The sequence below is a fragment of the Hyaena hyaena genome, unplaced genomic scaffold (assembly GCF_003009895.1).
Source record: "Hyaena hyaena isolate Hyena2069 unplaced genomic scaffold, ASM300989v1 scaffold_151, whole genome shotgun sequence".
In the NCBI taxonomy this organism is placed as follows: domain Eukaryota; kingdom Metazoa; phylum Chordata; class Mammalia; order Carnivora; family Hyaenidae; genus Hyaena; species Hyaena hyaena.
In genome coordinates, this window is record NW_024080783.1 from 859,945 (window position 1) to 877,942 (window position 17,998).

At 40.1% G+C, this 17,998-nt stretch overlaps 1 protein-coding gene across 6 annotated transcripts in view; it reads right to left on the reverse strand.

The window, feature by feature from the left end:
• GAPVD1 (GTPase activating protein and VPS9 domains 1) overlaps positions 1-14,380 on the reverse strand; it is a 68,022-nt gene extending 53,642 nt beyond the window's left edge. For all 6 annotated transcript variants that reach the window (XM_039239059.1, XM_039239056.1, XM_039239055.1 and 3 more), the window contains exon 1: positions 14,246-14,380. The gene's annotated coding sequence lies outside the window, so the exon portion shown is untranslated. The remainder of the gene's footprint in view (positions 1-14,245) is intronic.
• Between the last annotated feature and the right edge of the window lie 3,618 nt (positions 14,381-17,998).

Consider the following 17,998-nt stretch of genomic DNA (forward strand, 5'->3'; position numbering starts at 1 on the left):
CCCTCTGCCCTTTGTTTGCTCTCTCTCTCCTTCTCTCAAAAAAAAAAAAAAATTTACAAAATTTAAAAATACAGTGTGTCCTGAGGTGCCTGCATGGCTCAATCAGAAGAGCATGATCTTGGGGTCATGGAGTTCAAGCTCCATGTTGGATGCAGAGATTACTTATATAAAACTTTAAAAATAAAAATTAAAGTGACCCCAACCCTCACATCTTGGCTGAGCTTAAATTCTTTATTTCCTCTATGATCTTAATATCAAAAAGGAATCTGAGGTGCTGGAGTGGCTCAGTCGGTTGAGTATCTAACTCCTGATTTCAGCTCAGGTCATGATCCTAGAGTGGTGGGTTTGAGTCCAACGTCGTGGAGCCTGCTAAGATTCTCTCTCTCCTCCTCTCCTAAACTCATGCTCTCTCTTTAAAAAAAAAAGTGGGGGCGCCTGGGTGGCTCAGTTAATTAAGCGTCTGACTTTGGCTCAAGTCATGACTTCATGGTTCATGGGTTTGAGCCCTGCACTGGGTTCTATGCTGACAGCTCAGAGTCTGGAGCCTGCTTCAGATTCTTTGTGTCTCCCTCCCTCTCTCTGCCCTTCTACTGCTCATGCTCTGTGTGTCTCTCTCTCAAAAATAAGCATTAACAAAAGAAAGGGGGGGCACCTGGGTGGCTCAGTCGGTTAAGCATCCAACTTACGCTCAGGTCATGATCTCATGAGTTTGAGCCCGGCTTCCGGCTCTGTGCCGACAACTCAGAGCCTGAAGCCTGCTTCAGATTCTGTGACTCCCTCTCTCTCTGCCCCTCCCCCACTCACGTGCTGTCTCTCAAATAAAAAGCATTAAAAAAATTTTTTTAAAGAATCTTAGAATTGGTAAGCCTGTTAAAAGCGATCTTATCCAATTTAATTGAATTCAACAAATATTTTCTGAATGTCTTTATTGTACCAGGCACTAATAGTACAGGACAGAACACACGCAGCCTCTGTCCTCATAAAGTTCAGTTAACTATGATGCCAGGAACAAGTAAACTACAAGTAACTACAGATGTGTGTGTGTGTGTCTGTGTGTATCTTTTATTCTGAATGAACTGCCTTTCTCATGATCAAAGCCAACCCTCACTTTTATGCTAATTTCCTCCCTTCACATCTAGCTACTCAAGAATATTACTGTAATAATTCCAACTACCCCATCCCCCCCATCCATATTTCCCTCTTTACTGGATATTCTTACCAATATATAAACATGCTATTAATTTTCATCTTTAAAAAAACCTCTCGGTGCTTGGGTGGCTCAGTTCGTCAACTGTCTGACTCTTGATCTTGGTTCTGGTCACGATCTCACGGTTTATGAGTTCAAGCCCCATGCTGGGCTCTTTGATGACAGTGGTGAGCCTGCTTGGGATTCTCTGTCTCTCGCTCTCTCTGCCCCTCCCTCCCTCTCTCTCTCTAAAAATAAATAAATAGGGGCGCCTGAGTGGTTCAGTTGGTTAAGCATCTGACTTTGGCTCAGGTTATGATCTTGTGGTTCATGAGTTTGAGCCCCACACTGGGCTCTGTGCTGACAACTTAGAGCCTGGAGCCTGCTTCAGATTCTGTCTGTCTGTCTGTCGTCTCTGCCCCTCCCCCCTAGAGCTGTCTCTCTCTCAGAAATAAAATAAAAAATAATAAAAATAAACACATTTTTAAAAAATTATAGAGATAATGACAACTACATATAAAGTGGGATCCTGGCTGGGGTGCCTGGGTGGTTCAGTCAGTTTAGCGTCTGACTTTAGCTCAGGTCAAGATCTAGAAGTTTGTGAGTTCAAGCCCTGCACTGGGCTCTGTGCTGATAACTCAGAGCCTGTAGCCTCATTCAGATTCTGTGTCTCCCCCTCTCCCTGGCCCTCCCATGCTCATGTTCTGTCTCTCTCTGTGTCTCAATAATAAAAATGTTAAAATAGGGCACCTGGGTGGCTCAGTCAGTTAAGCATCCGACTTCAGCTCAGGTCATGATCTCACAGTTCGTGGGTTCGAGCCCTGCGTCGGGCTCTGTGCGGACAGCTAGCTCAGAGCCTGGAGACTGTCTTTGGATTCTGTGTCTCCCTCTCTCTCTGACCCTCCCCTGCTCATGCTGTCTCTATCTCTCTCTCAAAAATAAATAAAACATTTAAAAAAATGTTAAAATAATAATAATAATAATAATAAATAAATAAAGTGGGATCCTGGAAGAGAAAAGGACATCAGGTAAAAACAAAGGAAATCTAAATAACATGAACTTTAATTAATAATAATGTGTCAATATATTGGTTCGCTGGGGCCTCTGACTGGCTAAGTTGGTTAAGCATCTGACTTCAGCTCAGGTCACGATCTTATGGTTCAGTTTGTGAATTCAAGCCCCACATCAAGCGTGGAGCCTGCTTCAAATCTGTCCTCCTGTCTCTCTGCCTCTCCCCCAATCATTCTCTCAGAAATAAAAACATTTTAAAAATGTGTGTATGTATATACATATACATATACATATATATATATAGGTTTGCTAATTTTAACAAATATACCATGCTAAGGTAAGATGTAAGTGATGGGGCAACCTGGTGCTAGGTATATGGGAACTCCTTATTCTACCCTCTCAATTTTTCTGTAAAACTTAAACTGTTCTAAAAATATATAAATTTAAAAATTTTTTAAAGTTCATTTATTTGTTTTTGAGAGAACGAGATAGCACACACCGAAGGGGCAGAAAGAGAATCCCAAGCAGGCTCCACACTGTCAGCAGAGCCTGATGCGGGGCTTGAATCCACGAATCATGAGATCATGACCTGAGCCGAAACGCTCTACCAACTGAGCCAGCCAGGTGCCTCAACACATTCCAGTGTTTAAACTATTTTCTCTGTTTACTGTGATCAGAAGTGAAATGCAGAAACTTCGTAACAAAATTTTCATATGTACATTACATTTTGCACTAATTCCTGGTCAACTGAAGCAAAGAAAATATATTTATTTCCTAGCCAGAACTGTTTAAGAAAAGACTGTTTTTATACTAATTTCCATTTAACGGCAAACTTTTTAAAACTGCATTATAAAAGGTAATGGTTGACGGGCACCTGCAAAAGGATATGAAAGAGAACTACTTCCTACAGTATGTTCATGGGTTGTAAAGGTTTAGTAAGTTAATATATGTAAAGCACTTTAAGTGTTGACAACAATTTCTGAGGAAAAAAATAAAAAGCATATAGTATGTGCATATATATTTGGGGAAGAAAAGCTTTAATTTTTTGCATTACTTTTAGATTTTTTTTTTAAACAAAAAACATTACTTTTGTAATTAAAAAAAAGAGAAAACATAATAAAAACTTGGGACTAAGATTCCCCCCTGCTGAAAGATCTGCTAGTGCAATTAAACACTCAGGACCAGATAAATTCCATGAATAATAATATATTACGAGTATGAAATTTTTATTTATTTTTTAACATTTATTATTTTTAAGAATAATAGAGACAGAGCACGAGTGGGGGAAGGGCAGAAAAAGAGGGAGACACAGAATCCAAAGCAGGGTCCCGGCTCTGAGCTGTCAGCACAGAGCCCGACACAGGGGTCGAATCCACGAACCATGGGATTGTGAGCTGGGATGAAATAGGACTTCTTTTTCTAATGTTTTATTTATTTGGGGGGGGGGGGGAGATAGCAGGGGAGGGACACACAGAATCCGAAGCAGGCTCTGGGCTCTGAGCTGTCAGCATAGAGCTGGAAGCAGGGCTCGAACCCACAAGCTGTGAGATCATGACCTAAGCCAAAGTCAGACACTCAACCGAGCCACCCAGGTGCCCCTGAAATCAGACATATAACCAACTGAGCCACCCAGGCGTCCCATAAGTGTGAAAAATTTCAAGTGCAACAAAAAGGACAGTACTTCTGGACACAGTTCAACAATAACAATCTACACACCAACAAGCAGAATTGCAATGGCACCAATCTAGAAATGTGTATCAGGAATTTTCACCATTAGATAAATCTCCATTAATTTTATTAGTCTGAAATTAAATATCACCAAATGTAATTTCTTCCTATTCAACAATCTCTAATGACAACTCACTAGACATACATAAAGCTTGAGCTCAAGATAAACTATATAACTAAAAAAAAACCAAACATAAAATCCTTAAGAGCCCTTTGAGAACTTCGGAGAGGAAGATTTCACCACCTCACATGCTTTGAGGAAGCTTTGGTCCCCTGGATAAACTTAGCTTCCTCCATAAACACAGTGGGTGAACAAAACAACCAAAGAGAAAGAGAACTGTGAGCTTCAGCTGCATTTTTTGCTGAGCTGTAATACTGGTAAAGCCTGTTTCAAGATCCAAGAGTCCACCCTCAAAATTAGGGAAGGTATAATAAACAGCAGACTGTCATTCCATTTCATCAGATTTACCAGAATAGTATCTCATAAAATTACAAATATTTTTTAAGTTTATTTTTATTTATTTTGAAAGATGGAGAGCAAGCAGGGGAGGGACTGAGAGAGAGGAAGACAGAATCTCAAGCAGGCTCTGCACTATCAGCATGAAGCTCTATGTGGGGCTCAAACCCATGAACCATGAGATCATGACCTGAGCCAAGATCAAGAGTCGGACACTTAACCAACTAAGCCACCCAGGTGCCCCATAAAATTATAAATACTACCAAACTTCAAGCAGCATTATTACCACTGACTACGTTTTACCTAAAAGGAACCTCCTGGACCATAAAAAATAAATAAATAATAAATAAAATAAATCTAATTAGCTAAAATAGCTCTTCAAAAAGAAATCAATCATGAAGAATCCTTCACAGAATTATGGAATTCCTAATTTTAACTAGTTTGTATAATGCCTACAAAGAGAGAAAGAACTCAAAAAATGCCAGTTACTATTATCATTAATGATGGAACAGAAACTTAATCATAAGGACACTTAATAGGTCACTTTCTCAGAATCCAAGCTGGCCCATCACAACCTTGAATAGTTAGATATTTATTTAAAAACACCTGGTTTTAGGGGCGCCTGGGTGGCTCAGATGGCTGAGCATCCAACTTCAGCTCAGGTGATGGTCTCGCAGTTTGTGGGTTCTGGCCCCGCATCGGGCTCTGTGCTGGCAGCCAGCTCAGAGCCTGGAGCCTGCTTCGGATTCTGTGTCTCCCTCTCTCTGTCCCTCCCCTGCTCACGCTGTCTCACTCTCAGAAATAAATTTTTAAAAAATAAATAAATAAATAACACCTGGTTTTAGAAGACTCAGAAATTCCTTAGGTTGTAAAGGAGGTAATCAAGATGAAATAAATTCTGCAAAAATAATTCACCTATGCCTTAAGTTTTTCCGGTACAAAAATCTGTATTTATAAACATTTTGCAATTCTGCCTTATGATTTTTAGACCAAATGTATTTTATCAGCTAGTCATGATTTATAAGTAATGGAAGTAAAATCAAGAGATGGGTCAGAGTTTTGCATTAGAAAGTGAAAGGAGACAGTTCAGAGTGGGTTAAAAATAGATGAGTTTAGCCCAAGTCCTAAAAACTTTAAAAATGCATGTATTTGGATAAAATTCAGATTGCTTGGGAAGAGAATTTGACTCTGCTCCTATAAAAAGAGAAACAGGCTAAGATTTTTTCCTTAAAATTTTCCAATTTTAATCATTTCAAAGATTCACAGAAAATAAACTGAAAACATAAATTAGTAAGCAAAAAATAGGAAGAAGAACTGAACACGACTGACGACATGCTTCCCACTAATCTCTAGCGTGGGTGTACCAGCATTATTACATGGTAGCAAGACCAAGCAAGCATCTTTTCGGACAGATTAATGAGCAGACATCTTGCCTGCTTTTACAGTTACAGCACTGTGCTTAAAGCCTTATATTTTCAGGGCGCCTGGGTGGCTCAGTCAGTTGAGTGTCTGACTTTGGCTCAGGTCATGATCTTGCTCAGAGGTTGGAGCCTGCTTCGGATTCTGTGTCTCCTCTCCCTGCCCCTCCCCTGCTCACACTTTGTCTCACTGTCTCTCAAAAATAAATAAATGTAAAAAAAAAAAAAAAAAGCCTTATATTTTAGAAGTGGCATACAAAAAGGTGTATACAAAGATAACTGTGGCTTGATATGTATAGATATATTTATATATAAAATTATACTGTTAGCATTAAGTTATACTTTCTTTTTAAACATTTACTTAACCTTTCATTTACATATATTGAACTTGAAGTATCAACAGATATTCACCACTTCTTTTTTTTTTTTTTTTTTTTATTTATTTCTAGGAGAGAGAGAGACACACGGCGTGAGCAGGGGAGGGTCAGAGAGAGAGGGAGTCACAGACTGAAACAGGCTCCAGGCTCTGAGCTGGCAGTGAGCACAGAGCCCGACGCGGGGCTCGAACCCACGAAACGCGAGATCATGACCTAAGCGAAAGTCGGACGCTTAACCGACTAAGCCACCCAGGCGCCCCAGATATTCACCACTTCTGAGTATTATACTGCAGAGTTCAAAATTGGGTTTCGGGGGCACCTCGCTAACTCAGCTGGAAGAGCATGCAACTCTTGATCTCTGGGTCATGAGTTCTGAGCCCCATGTTGGGTGTAGAGATTACTTAAGCAAAAAACCTTAAAAAACAAAATAAGAGGCGCCTGGGCGGCTCAGTCAGTTAAGTGTCCACCTCTTGATTTTGGGTCAGGTCATGATCTCACAGTTGGTTTGTGCGTTCATGCCCTGCTTTCAGCTCAGTGCTGACAGTGCAGAGCCTGCTTGGGATTCTCCCGCTCTCTCTCTCTCTGTCTCTGCCCCTCCCCAACTTGTGTGTGTACACACTCTCTCAAATAAATAAACTTTAAAAATAAATAAATCACTAAATAAATAAAGCTTTAAAACAAAACAAAACTGGTTTTCAGCTTAGGAACAGTGAAAAACTGCCCTACTGAAAATGCTTTTATTTTTTATTTTATTTTATTTTTTAATATTTTTATTTCTTTCTAGGAGAGAGAGAGAGAGAAAGAGAGAGACAGCGTGAGCAGGGGAGGGTCAGAGAGAGAGGGAGTCACAGACTCTGAAACAGACTCCAGGCTCTGAGCTGGCAGTCAGCACAGAGCCCGATGCGGGGCTCGAACCCACGAAACGCGAGATCATGACCTAAGCGAAAGTCGGACGCTTAACTGACTAAGCCACCCAGGCGCCCCTGAAAATGCTTTTAAAACTAAAAAATTGGGGGATAGTAGCATCCTGACTTCAGCTAAGGTCAGAATTTCATAGTCCATTATTTCAAACCCTGCATTGCTGCTGTCAGCTTGGAGCTCACTTTAGATCCTCTCTCTCCCCCTCTCTGTCCTTCCCCATTGGTGCTCTCTTTCAAAAATAAACATTAAAAAAACAACAACAAAGAAAATGTTTTTACAAAATCATAATACATATTGAAATATACCCCCCCAAAATTGGAAAATGTAGGTTAAATATAAGGAAATTTTAATGAAATATAATTTAAAAACAAGAAATCAAACAGCTCAGTCCCTAAGGCCTCTTCTGAAATGTATACATGATATAGAAATTATTGGGCTTCATTCCTTTAAGAATGAAAATACATTGATTAGGATTACTTACAGAATTAAAGCCACAAATAATTTTTTTTTTTTTTTTAGAGAAAAAGAGAGCACAAACGCGGGAAAAGGGGCAGAGAGAGAGAGAGAGAGAGAGAGAAAGAACCTCAAGTAGGCTCTATGCTCAGCACAGAGCCCAACTCAGAGCCTGATCCAACGACCCTGGGATCATGACCTGAGCTGAAATCAAGCGATGCTCAACCAACTGAGCCACCCAGGTGCTCCAAAGTCACAATAATTCTATGAAAACAAAAGTTTAAGCAGTTCAAATGTAAAAAAATACATAATTAAAATCCTTTATGCCTATGAAAAAACGAATTCCAGAGAGGGAATTACATGTGTGAAAAAAAAAACAAAAAATTCAAAGGGTAAAAAAATGAATTAACTATTTGAGAAATTCTTTTTCAAGTACTGGTCTTTCCATAGCAAATAAGAGGGATTTCGTTTGTATAAGCCTTTTACAAAAAAAAGAAAAAAAAAGAAAAAAAAATCACACTTTACCTTGGAGAATCCTAGAGTAATGAGTAATCAACTTGGCTGAATATAATCCTTAAAAAAAATTTAATGTCTATTTATTAATTTTGTGACAGACTGAGTGTGTACATGGGGGAGGGGCTCAATCTCACAACTGTATGACCACAGCCTGAGCTGAAATCAAGTACTGGATACTTAACTGATCGAGCCATCCAAGCATCGGCAAATTTTTTTTTTAAATAATATGAAATGTCCCACTATTTGGAATATAGTCACTTTCCCTCTTCAATTTTCTACAAAAATTAGGGGTAATTTTTCCAAATAAATTAATTTAACTTGCTGCAATTTTCAGAATGCCATTATCAGGCAGCATCGCCTCTAAGGTGGGAAGTGCCCTGTGCCATCACTGGAAAGCAGCTCACAAACTCACAGTGGAGCCAACTGGGAGAAATGAGAAGTGACAGCACTGTGATAGTGTCCAAGAACACACCAGAAGAGTAAGGTTTGTTTTAAAGTCAGGGATGTGGTACCAAAGAGGAAAAGTGAAAGATTGAGAGCTGGAGCATCAAAAGATGAACTAGCAGCTACTGAATGAAAGCTACTACTTCCTGATGCTTTTCATATGGTATTGTTATTAGTTAATCCTATCACCTCCACTTTACAGATGAGGAATCAGGTTTAGAAAAGTCAAATAACTTACTGATAAATCACTCAGCTATTATTCAACAGAGAATTCAAAACTAGATTTGTTTGATTTCACAGTCCACACTCTTCACTTCCCTGTGCTGCCTCTCTGGTTTTTACAGAATATTGACTTCAGGCTCCCAGTGAGCAGTTTCACTGCAGTGAGCACTAGGAAGGGAGTGATATACCTGTGGGCAAATGATCATATACTATCCTCTGGGTAACTTCCATTTTTCAGTATTTCTTCATCCCAAATTACCTTTACAATCTTCCCTCCCATTTTTCCATTTTACAGACCTAATACACTAGCCAGAAAAAGAAAAAGAAAAGGGAAAAAGACTTGGATATTCTAATTTACAAACTCCTCTTCTTTGCTCAAGTTGTTCCCTACACCTGTAGCTCTTCTCCAATAGCCCTAGTACCAATTACATCTATGATATTTGGTCCAGTTCAAATGTCATCTCTTTCACACAGCATTCCCTAATCTTCCACTCTCCCGTTCAGTAGTATCTCCAGTCTAAATCTTCTTGACCCTTTGTACTGGTACCTCTATTAATAACTCGTGAGTTTGAAAAAGTTTTAAAATAATCACTCCACTGATTACGTATTAACTACAAAGGAAAAAGGGTGCCTTTACAATATAAATCTACTAGATATTACTTTATTCAAATGACCAAATTATATCAGTAATGAAACTGATGTGTGGTACCTTTCATGTGATACACTGAGACCTAAAATCAACTACACAGCATTCCAACCAAAAATGTTTAACGTGAATCAGATCATGAAGAAATATTCTGACAAATCCAAATTGGGGGCATCCTAAAAAACAACTGGTCTGGATACTTGGATACTTACTGTTATGAAAGACCTCTCCCATCCCCCACCAAAAAAAAAAAAAAAAAAAAGGCTGGAAAACCAGTCCAGATTAAAGCCGGCAACTAAATGCAATGTAAGCTCCTTAAATGAATCTTGGGGCAAACACAAAACCAAATATCTAAGGACAGTATTGAGACAATTGGGGAAATTCAAATATATATTATACATTAAAGAATAATATCCACATTAAATTCCCTGAAGGTGACAAGTGAATTGCAGATATGTAGAAGAAAGTGTTTGTTCTTGGGAAATATATGCTAAAAGCATTTAGGCATAAAGCATCGTGATGGTATATATATATATAACTCACAAATACTTCAGCAAAAAAATGTGTCTACTAGTGCATAACAAGCATAGCAAACAGTTAACTACTGAATCTAGGTGAGGAGTACAAAGGTGTTGTTAAGACATTCCTGTTGCAACTCTTCTGTAGGCTTAGAATTTTTTCAAAGAGTTGGGAAACAATATTTAAAAGTTATGGATTCAGGGGTGCTTGGCTAGCTCAGTGAGAAGAACATCTCTACCCTGGGTGTAGAGATTACTTAAAAAAAAAGTTATGGATTCAAAACAACAAAATCAACAGAAAATAGGGAAAGGTGCAAAGATGATTTAGCACTTGTATTCTGCCTCCCAGAATTTACTGTTCACATCATCATAGTTTTTAGTCTTTCAAGAAAAATTACAGTATCATCCCGTTTGCCATCACCTCCACCCATTCTTATTGACTTCCGGAAGTTGGGAATTTATGGGTAGAGTATGCCCATGTTCAACTTTACTAAATACTGCAAACATTGTCTCTCAAGACAGCTGTACCAATTTAAACTCCACTAGCAGATGCTAAATTACCATTTTAAGTGACCTCTTCACTAATATTTAATACCATCAGACATTAAAATTTGTTATCGATTTGATGTGAACAATTTGGTGTCATTTATAACAATCTACAATAAGTAAAAGAGGCTTAGCAAAATAAGAACTTCATCAGCAGGGGTGCCTGGGTGGCTCAGTCGGTTAAGCGTCCCACTCTTGATTTTGGCTTAGGTCATGATCTCATGGTTTGTGAGATCGAGCCCCACATTGGGCTCTACATTGACAGCACGAAGCCTGCTTGGGATTCTCTCTCTTCTCTCTCTCTCTGCCCCTCTCCTGCTTGTGCTCAAAATAAATAAACTTAAAAAATAAGACCTTCATCCACAGACCCTTCCTTTTATCACATCACTGCAGAAAGTTAAAAATAATCAAACACGGCTGCATGTATTAAGAATGATTAGTCCCCACTTGAAACCAAATGCCCACAAAAACACCATATAATGTTTGGGAAATAATGTGTCTTTTAAAAAGTGTAAGAAGAAAAGATTCAAATTCAACCAACCCAGCATACATAATATTCCCTGGAAGATTTAAAAAATAGATTTGTTTTATTCCCAGAAGTAACCTAGCTCTTATAAATTAACTCATTCATGTACTTATTCAGCAACTATTTATTGCATACCTGTTATGTGCCAGCCATTATTCCAGCACTGTGGCAAACACAAAGTCCCCATTCTCACAGAGTTAACAGTCTAATGGGGAGAGAAAAATACTAACATACAAATAACATAAGATCATATACATTCTATAAAAAAATGAAGGGACAGGGGGCAAAGAATGACAAAGGAGGCAGCATAAGTACACAAAAAAACACCAGGCAAGACCACTGCAAGATGAGACCTCTCCAAGACAGTGATTTTGTAATATGGTGTGTTCAATTCAACATAGAATATTTCAGCATCAACATCGTTTCATAAAATACTCTTCTTTACTTTTCCATACTCCCCCTTTATTTTCTCAAAACAAAACAAAACAAAACAAAACAAAAACGTTTGCTGCACTGGCTTTTCCATTATTGCTATTATTTTAGAGGGGAAAAAAATTCACACAAGATACTGACAGGTGCTTTACAAATAGGTGAGAATTTCAAGTCACACATATTCTAAAGAAATGTTACAACTGATTTGTCAGTAAGAAGTATGATGCCAAAATGGAGCTGAACTGTTTGTGAGAGTTCAAGCCTGTATCTGGCTCTGTGCTGACGGCTCAGAGCCTGGAGCCTGATTTGGATTGTTTCCCTCTCCCTCTCTGCCCCTCCCCCACCTGCACTGTCTCTCTCTGTCTCTCTCTCTCTTTCCCTCTCTCAAAAATAAATAAATACTTTAAAAAAATTTTTAGGGGCGCCTCGATGGCTCAGTTGGTTGAGTGTCCAACTTTGGCTCAGGTCATGACCTTACGGGTCGTGGGTTCAAGCCCCACATCGGGCTCTGTGCTGACAGCTCAGAGCCTAGAGCCTGTTTTCAGATTCTGTGTCTCCCTCTTTCTCTGACCCTCCCCTACTCATGCTGTCTCTCTCTCAAAAATAAATTTTAAAAAAAAAGCACTTAAAAATTTAAATTTTAAAAAATTTTTTTAAATGTTTAAAATAAATAGAATAGAATATCAAGAAAATGACTTACCAATTCTCCAACTGTATCACCTGCACATTTACTTTCTATCATATATGAAAAGAATAGCAACAGGAAAACATATTTGAAGAGAGATCTTGTAGGTTTTACTTAAGGATAAAAGATACAGAATATCCCCCTCTTTCAAAAGCCACACTACCTACATCATTTAAAGAAAACCAGCATGCATTAAAATCTCCTTTCACAGGCTTACCCAAGTGCTTAGGCTTCAACCATTTAAAACTATGAGGTGCCTTACTAGAAAAATTGAAGAGCCAAAGTGTTCACTTCCCTTTTTTCCTAAGATTATTTTGCTGATTCCCCAGTACCCTGAATGAAATATCTGCAGTCTATTTTTCAAAATTATTACCCTGACCCAGCCAAATCATTTCTTTTACTTCTCTATTTTACAAAATTCCCTCTTTCATCTATAATACTATCTTTTTTGTCTTCTTTTTTTTTTTCAAAGTATTTAATTTTTTTAATGCTTTTTATTTTTGAGAGAGAGAGTGAGAGAGAAAGAAAGATTGTGAACAGGGGAGGGCAGAGAGAGAGGGAGACACAGAATCTGAAGAAGGCTCCAGGCTCAGCTGTCAGCACAGGGCCCGACACAGGGCTAAAAATCCACGAGATCATGACCTGAGCCAAAGTTGGTCACTTAACTGACTGAGACACCTGGACATCTCTGTTGTCTTCTATCTTAAAGAAAAAAAAAAAAAGATTCAAATATCCTTCCAGGCAGACTCATAGATCCCTAAACACTTATTTCTACTTCAGGAATTATTAATCGTTTTGTACCATGGATCTCTTTGGTAGTCTGCTGAAGGGCTATGGACCCTCTCTCAGATTGCTTTTATTTTTATTTTATTTTATTTTAATTAATTAATTTATAAATTTTTAAGTAATCTCTAGACCCAACATGGGGTTTGAACTAACGACCCCGAGATCAAGAGTAGCATGCTCTACTGACTGAGCCTGCCAGGTGACCCTCAGATTGCTTTTAAATGCATAATTAAATACTCAAAATCACAAAAGAAACCAATTGGACTGAACTATTAGCAAAACAAATTAAAAATCATAATTCGGTTATGTATGTACAACTTTAACATCACGTTAAAGAACAAGATCTAACTGTGTTAATTAATACCATAAATTCGAAGAGATAAGCATTATAAATGGTATTTTGAGATATCTGCAAAAACTGCAAACATGACACAAAAATTGTTGCAATTTTTATTGGTGACAAAGTCACAGGCATTGGTAATTCTACTATGGTTTATTGCCTACATTCATAATGAAGGAACTAATAAACTAGTTATCAGATAATAAAAATAAATGGGATTTTAGCCCCATTAGAATTCAAAGATCCCCTATACTCTACCCACCAAATGGTGAAATCCCAGGTTAGAAATCCTTTCTAGTGCAAAGCCGTGCTCAAATGGACTTCTGTTACAAATTTTAATATAAAAATAATGATTCCTCCTTGGACCTAGCTCTCATCTGAACGTAATCACCATGCCTGCTTTTCCGCAGACTTATACACAGAACCCTATTTCTATGGTTTCCATTTCCAGCACCCATTTAAATTCTGGCAGTCAATAAAAGGTGAAGTTAAAAGAAAGGAGACAGAGGCAACCACCAGTCCCTCACTTCCAAGACATCCAACAGCAAGTGAAAAGATGCCAAGTATAACGTGTGTTTTTCAGAGGTGGGCTGCCCCCAGACCCGTGAGTCCAGCTTGTCAAGAGTCCCGGAAGCATGACATCTTCACCAGCGGCACTCAGAAGACATTCCACCCGTTTCTCGCCTCCTATACTCAGTTCTCTACCTGCCAGGTCGCTCGCCTGTGGCTCCCACCCGAAGCCGCCCCGCGGTTCTCCGGTCCCTGCCAATCCCATCCCCCACGCGTCCCTCCCTCCTGTCTGCCCCAGGCCGCTCTGGCCCCTGCGCGCCGCGGGATCTCTCCCATTGGCCTGACCGTGTGTCCCCCAACCCTCACTTCTCCCGACGCGAGAGGGAAGGGCCCAGGGCCCAGAGGTCAGCTGGACTGGGCGGCCCGGCCACTAGGCGCAGGCTGAGGCCCTAGGCCAGAGCAGCCCGGCCGCCAGGCAGCGAGCCGCGCACTCCGCGATGATTAACCGGAGACGCGCACTCACCAAAAGGATCACACAGAGGAGGGCGCCCAGGCCTCCGCCGCACCGCCACTCGGTCTCGGAACCGTCGCCCTCGCCGCGAACTGCCACCGCCGCTGCCGCCGCCGCCGCCGCCGCCACTACTCGCTAGTTGGCTTCCCTGCGTCCTGCGGCGGCGCTGCCGCCACGCCATCGCGCGTGCGCGACGCCGCGGGGGCCCCTGGGACTGGTGGTTCGCGCGCACGGCCGGCCGAGCCCTTCCGCCTTAGCCGGGCCGGCCAGCCTCTGGCTGGTGTGGTCGTGGGCGCCTGCGGTACCGAGAAGCGTCTTCCGGAAAGTTGTTCCTCACCAGACGCGGACGTCTGCTGCCGCGTACGGTGCTGCTGGATGTGAAAAACCCGCAGGAACAGATACGTGTAAAGTAAGACAATTTAGAGCATTTACGTTTTAGTTAACAAGTGTCACTTGCCCAGGACACACACGCCAGAGCGCGCGCGCACACACCCCCCCCACCTCTCCCTATCTGTTAAAACTATCGCAAATTGCCTTCAGTGGTATCTGGATTTGCGGTTTAAACCTGAGTTCCCAGTCCTCATTTTATCGTTTTACTTTGTAAATTTGACCATACAGTTTAAGTTGACTGACTTATCATTTTACAAAAACAGTTCAGATACATTCAAATGTTAAGTTAACCGAGCTGAACAGTCATAGAAGCCTTAGAATTGAAAGACACCTTAAAGGTCATTAGTCCAGCTTCTGCCCGGGCAGGAATTCGCTTCTGTACATGACAGCCAGATGGTTTTCCAAGTTCTGTTTCATCAATTCGAATTTCAGGGATCTCACAGTCATAGGACAGCCTGCTCCACTGTTGGACAGCTCTAAACGTTGGAAAGTTCTGGCTTGTGTGAACTGATTTACTTCCTTCCACTGCTAGTAGTTATGCCTAGAGCAATATAGAATATTTTCCACATGACAGCCTTTCAAAACATTGAAAACAATGATTATATCCTCCAACACTGAGAGACGCCAGGCAAAAAAATAATAATAAAAATAACAATAATAGTTTACCAACTATTTCAAATATGAATCAGCTCTGAGACTGCTTTACACTTAGTCATTCTCTCTGATATATTACCCTTAAAAATTGCCAAAATTTGTTTCATATTTATTGCCTCATTTTATTACGATAGCATTCTATAGTTAGCTACTCAGGTATTATCGCTGTCATATTGCCATTCAACTGATTCAAGAATTCAGTTCAATCAAAGACTATCAGCTTTATTTGAAAGCATTGCTGAGACTCTCAGCAGAATGAAGGGGAAAAAAAAGCCACAAGATACAGTTTACAATCTAGGGTAAGAGGGTAACTCACACAGATTAAGGATCATAATAAGCTAAGGTATAAAGTTCTATGAGAATCCCTGAGAAAAGCTTCATCAGGTTGAGGGGCCATGACTGTAAGAAGAAGGAGATGACATTTGGCAGTTATTGGAAGGCTGGATTTCAAGAAGGGAGATGGCATGTGAGGATTGCTAAGGAAGAACCCATGCTGAGCAAAATGAATGTGTAAATGAACACAGTTTGCTTTCACTTAACTCTGGGCTGGAGCACACACGCCATGGAGGAGAGGAAGAAAAGGACCCCCAAAGTTGCAAAAAGTTCTTGAGGGTCGTGAAAAGAGCACTGGGATTGTCAGTTGTTTTGAGCCCTACTCTGTCATCTATAAATGAAGAGCTTTAACTAAATAGATAAGGTTTTCAACTTTTTCCCCACCTAGCACACTCCAGAACACAACCCGCACATTAGAACAGTGGATCACCACAAAAGTAGTTCTTGTGGAATATGTAGTAGGTAGTGTTCTTAACACCTTTTACACATGAAGAAGTGAACTGAAGAGGTGAAAAGATGCTTGGGGCGCCTGAGTGGCTCAGTCAGTTAAGCATCTGACTTTGGCTCAGGTCATGATCTCACGAACCGTGAGATCTCACGATTCCTGAGTTTGGAGCCCTGCAATGGGCTCTGCACCGATGGTGACAGCCCATTTGGGATTCTGTCTCTTGTGCTCTCTCTGCCCCTCCCCTGCATGCACACGCGCACACACACACTCTCACTCTCTCTCAAGAAACTTAAAAATATATATTTAAAAAAAGAGTTGCAAAGATGCTCAAAAACAAAAAATAGTACCCCCTGAGGGCAGAGAACCCCAGTTTATTCACCACTGCCCTTCTGGAACCTGGCATGCTGCCTAGGATGTAATACATATTTGTTTTTGTTTGTTTCCTTTTTTTTCTTTGTTTATTTTTGAGACAGAAAGAAACAGACCATGAGTGGGGGAGGGGCAGAGAGAGAGGGAGACACAGAATCTGAAGCAGGCTCCAGGCTCTGAGCTGTCAGCACAGAGCCTGACGCAGGAATTTGAACCCACGAAGTGTGAGATTGTGACCTGCGCCGAAGTCAGACACCCAACCCCTTATTTACAAGGATATAAAGATACTTATCCATAGTTATGAAATTCATACTGTATAGAGCTCAGTTCTTCAGATTCCTCTCTACTCTCCATTAGATTACTCTGCTGCAGAATCAGGGAGCAGTGACAAACTCAGAATTTTTAAAAAAAAATTATTCTCTTTCTTTCTGTTTGTGCACAGCCAGTTTTAGAGGTAAGCCCAGAAAGCAGATGCTGTGCCAAGTGATTTGAGAGGCCTTTTGCAAGTATTTCTGGACAAAAATATTTTATCCTTAGGTCTGTGAAAGGATCCTGAAATGTCATCATTGGTATAGATACATTGAATCATGGATATTAGAGTTGAGTCTCGGGGCGCCTGGGTGGCTCAGTCGGTTAAGCGTCCAACTTCAGCTTAGGTCATGATCTCATGGTTTGTGGGTTCAAGCCCTGCATAGGGCTTGGTGCTGACAGCTAGCTCAGAGACTGGAGCTGATTCAGATTGTGTCTCCCTCTCTCTCTGACCCTCCACTGCTCATGCTGTCTTTCTCTCAGAAATAAATAAAACATTAAAAATTAAAAAATAAATAAATAAAAATTAACAAAAAAGGAGTTGAGTCTCAGAAATCATCTCAGAAATCTAACACTTGCGTTTGTATGAATTTGGAGATTGTTCTAAAAAAAAAAATCCTAATTAAAAATACACGGCCCTGGGAAACATAACATTTTAGCATAGTATGCACCTATACTTAGGAAAGAAATATGTCAGTTGAGAGCAAACCATACCTGAAAGAAAAGCAGGGTCATATCCAGAAAGGAAGATTAGGAAGTGGAAGAGCAAGATTAAGGGGTAGAAACAAGGACCTCACCTATGATCTGATTTTTCTACTTGGCACACAGTATGGGAAATAAGTTACTTTGAAGTGATAGTACTGCTTGCCTGTGGAAAGCCACAGCTTGTGGAAAGATTAGTCTTAGTGTCTCATCTAAGTCAATTAAATTATAAGCAAGGCAATAAATACAGCAATAACAAACCAATACAACAGAGAATTCATAATTTTACTATGAACTGTAAGCATGTATTTTCAACTGTAAAACAAAAATGTCACCAACTATATATATCCCATCCAGTTGTTAGGAGGATAAAAGCAAAAGAAGGCAGGTCAAAGCTTTGGATATCACAAACCAAAACAAATGTAAGCTGTTATGCTATGACATAGTTCAAACTCAAATAGCAGGCAAACATTTAATGCTGAAAGCTAACTAAGCCATTACATTATATTGCTTTTCTAAAATTCATTTTCGGGGCGCCCGGGTGGCTTAGTCGGTTAAGC